The following is a 4,613-nucleotide window of genomic DNA, read 5'->3' as shown; positions in this document are numbered from 1 at the left end:
TACAGATAGCAAACAACGTTGCTCTTAAAAATCTGCTTATCATACATTTTTACCCCAGCCATTACAAGTGTTAAGTCTAATTTATCTGGCTTTAATTGAAATACATTCCAGCACGTCACATCCACTCATTAAGTAGGTAATTCTTGCCAAGTAGCCTCTCTGGCCTTGTTCATAGCCACTGTATTGCCATTTTGGTAAAAATGGGTTTGTATTCTTTATACTTAACCCAACTAACAACTGTACTTCTGTTTGTTAAGTTCTCTAACTGCCATGTTGACGCTACATCCATGTACAGTAAAGGTTGTGCAAAACTGGGTTGGATTAGCCTCAGTGTTGAATGGCAATTAAAGTAGGACATGTGGGAGTTTTGGTTGAGATCTGAAATATTCTACATAACGTGACAATGTGCTGTACTATGTCTCCAGGTTACTGTACAACTCACGTTGATATCTAAACCTTCTGAGGCCAATAATGACTGTTGCCGGGTTGCCTATACATCTCTAGTGAGGCAGTGCTTGGAGGCCACTACTGTGGGTCCCCTGGCTTGGCCTATCAGCCTATAAACAGGTAGACATTGCTATTCTGGTCCATACTCAACTTGAGGCCCTTGGATCTTTCATGAATTTATGATGCAGCTCAAAATCTTGACATATCAGCATACATCCAACGTAGATGAATGCCTAATCCTTTCGCCTGCAGGAATTTTGAGAAGAAATTTCTTGTTTAATAAAACACCAATACGAGTGTCCGTCGTGGTTGTGTTTGTCCGAACTACTGTTTGGACTACCTAGCTGTACTGGGTTCCCCAATCAAGTCAACTTGATCATGTTTACCTTCAACACAGCTTTATTCCACCACCCCCAGAGTGATGAGCAAGAATGTGGTGCAGTTTAAGATGGCTTTATTACATCATTATCCTCATTGACACTTCCAATACCAGATGAGAGCCATCATGTAGACTAACAATCATTAAAGGCAAACTGATCAGGTAAAGAGAGGTAACTATCTACAGTCCCCTCCAAAAGTATTGGAACGGTGAGGCAAATTCCTTTGTTTTTGTTGTTCACTGAAGACATTTGGGTTTAAGATCAAAAGATGAGTATGAGAAAAGAGTTTAAAATTTCAGTTCTCATTTCGTGGTATTCACATCTAGATGTGTTGCACAACTCAGGACATACCACCCTTTGTTTGAACCCACCCATTTTTCAAGTTAGCAAAACTATTGGAACATGTGACTTACAGATGTTTCTTGTTGCCCAGATGTTGCCTTTTAGGTTGATTGTCCAAACATTAAATAGCTCTGCATGACTAGTCTAAATTTTCATCCTTGGTTCAAACCTATAAAGACTGCATTTCCTGTTAAAGAGGATAAACCAACATAAAGACCAGAGAGCTGTCTATGGGAGAAAAGCAAGCCATTGTCAAGCTGAGAAAAGAAGGAAAATCGACCAGAGCTATTGGACAAACATTGGGCATAGCAAGCACAACAATTTGGAATGTCCTGAAAAAGAAAGAAACTACTGATGTACTGAGCAACAGATGTCGAACAGGTCGGCCAAGGAAAACAACAGTAGTTGATGACAGAAATATCGTGAGAGCTGTGAAGTAAACCCCCAAAACATCAGTAAGTGACATCAGCAACGACCTCCACAGAGCAGGGGTGAAAGTATCACAATCCACTGTTGGAAGAAGACTCAGAGAGCAGAAATATAGAGGCCACACCACAAGATGCAAACACCTCATCAGCAGTAAGAATCGGATGGCCAGATTGAAATTTGCAAAGAAGTACAGAGATGAGCCGTAAATGTTCTTCAACACAATCTTATGGACTGATGAGACCAAGATTAATCTCTACCAAAGTGATGGAAAGGCCAAAGTGTGGAGAAAGAAAGGAACTGCTTATGATCCGAAGCATACAAGCTCATCTGTGAAACATGGTGGAGGTAATGTCATGGCTTGTGCGTGCATGGCTGCTTCTGGAACAGGCTCATTAATATTTATTGATGATGTAACTGATGATGGTAGCAGCAGAATGAATTCAGAAGTGTACAGAAACATTTTGTCTGCCAATTTACGGAGAAATGCATTGAAACTAATCGGGAGGAAGTTCATCATGCAGCAGGACAATGACCCAAAGCACACTGCCAACTATACAAAGGACTTCATCAGGGGGAAAAGGTGGAAGGTTTTAGACTGGCCAAGTCAATCACCTGACATTAACCCAACAGAGCTGCATTTCACCTCCTTAAGAGGAGACTGAAGGGAGAAACACCCCGAAACAAACAAGAACTGAAAGAAGCTGCAGTAAAAGCCAGGAATAGCATCACAAATGAAATGCAACAGTTCGGTGAAGTTAAGAGTTAAGTTAAGAGTATTTGTTCCATTACTTTTGCTCACCTAAGAATGCTGTGGTCTAATACGAACAGTGATATATCCTAAGTTGTTTAACACATCTAGATGTGAATACCAGGAAATAAAAGCTGAAATTCTGAACTCTTGTCTCATACTCATCTTTTGATCTTAAACCCAAATGTCTTCAGTGAACAAAAAAAAACGGAATTTGCCTCACCGTTCCAATACTTTTAAAGGGGACTGTAGTTGGGTTTCTGGATCATAACATACAGTTTAACTCTAAAGACATCTGTAGAAAAGTGATGTGTTTAATTTGTGAAATGGAAGTTTGTTTTATGTTTTACAGTTTAGACAAACACAAGTTTACACATGATCTTTTCCCATGTACCTGCTTTGTTTGATATGGCATCAATAAGCTGAGTGCAACTAGTTCACACCTTTTCTCTGAGCCTTTATGAAGGGCTTTCAGGTACAAGCCAGGTGAAATTTAAAAGGATTAAGTTCCCAACAATATAAGATATTCTAGTATGAGCAAATCCTAAAATATTTCATCCTAATGAGAGGATGGGGTGGGATTGCTACTGGATGGACAAGTCAATGTCAAACAACCATACTAGAGTTACGTGTGCAAAATAAAAGACTGTCATTAATTCAAAAGCAGTTAATAATGGATGAGAGAAGACATCACTGAAAGCTATTTACAGTTTGAGGAGGCAGACATATGAATAGATGACCCTTCCCTCTCTTGCAGTGACAGTTGAGGGTTACTTTACAAAACTGTTGGCAGCAGAAGATCTTCCTGTAGCAGACAGACAGAGCTGCTGTCACTCAACACTGAGATGTCGCCTTCTGCTGAGATACCACGAGTGTGTGTGTGTGTGTAATTGTGTGTGTCAATGTGACAGGTCTGTTTTAATGAGAGGTATGTGTCAAGGGGAGAGAGAGACGTTGAGGAGTAAGGAGGGCAAAGATGGTGGCTGAGTAGTGGAGATTACAGCATGTGTGTATGTAGGAATGGCACTTAAAAGGATAATTTTATTGTTTCCTGCCGGGTTTTTTCAGGTGAAAGCAGAATCAGATAAATCTTTAAACTTACGATGTTTGACAGTATCGTTTTAAAACATCTTTACTCAGTGTTCGTGGTATAAAAATGCTAGTGATCAGTAAAAGCTTTTTAATTACATATCAACAACAAGTTCAACACCATTTTCCCAAACTTCAGTTTTGTTTTGCAGTTCTCCTTTTCTCTAAAATGCCCAATTATAACTGCCTTCTTCACCAAAGTCTTGTTTTATTACACTTTAAATGCATTTTATTACCAGTACAAACTGAATCAAAATCGCGGTGTAAATTATTGGCTGTATTATGAAGTGTTTTTTCTCAAAATTTCATGGCAATCCACTTAACATTTGTTGAGATATTTCAGTTCAGACCAAAGCAGTTGTCCAACCGACCAGCTGACAATGTCACCCATGAAGCCAAGCTGCTACCTTGGCTAAAAACAAACAAACAAAAAGAACCACACAAGCTACTACTTTACGGTGACAATCGCTGTGTAAGTATAAAGAGTACCGGCTGCGGTTGAAATGACAGATAGCATGGAAGAAAACGACACCTTCTTATTTCACCTAGACCAGAAATGTCTCTTCTTTTCAACAATATTGCAATTGGTCACTCATTGGCAGACTTTCTGGGGAAGACCTGGTCTGATTCGGAGAGACGGCATCCATCCCACTTGGGAAGGAGCAGCTCTCATTTCTAGAAATCTGGCCAAGTTTATTAGTGGACCAAATCCATGACAACCCAGAGTTGAGACCAGGAGGCAGAGTCGCAGTCTAACACACTTCTCTGCCCTTCTAATTCAGCAGTTACCCACCCAAAACCCTACGCAGAGTCGCAGTCTAACACACTTCTCTGCTCCTCCATTTCAGGAGTTACTTAGTGAAAATCCTATAGTGACGGTGTCTGCCCCCCGACCATCGAAATTATTTAAATAAAAGGTAAACAGAAGAGGAGCTGTGCATAAAAACCTCATAAAAATTAAAACCACAAGAGCAATAGTGCAAACTAATAGGAAAATTAAATGTGGACTCTTAAACATCAGATCTCTCTCTTCTAAAGGTGTACTAGTAAACTGAACTAATATCAGATTATGATATTGATTTATTTTGTCTTACTGAAACCTGGCTGGGTGACGGAGAATATGTTAGCCTAAATGAATCCACCCCTCCCAGTCATATTAATACTCACATTCCTCGAGG

This window comes from Micropterus dolomieu, linkage group LG03 (genome assembly GCF_021292245.1).
Source record: "Micropterus dolomieu isolate WLL.071019.BEF.003 ecotype Adirondacks linkage group LG03, ASM2129224v1, whole genome shotgun sequence".
NCBI classification, from domain to species: domain Eukaryota; kingdom Metazoa; phylum Chordata; class Actinopteri; order Centrarchiformes; family Centrarchidae; genus Micropterus; species Micropterus dolomieu.
Note: the sequence above shows the minus strand (reverse complement) of the source record.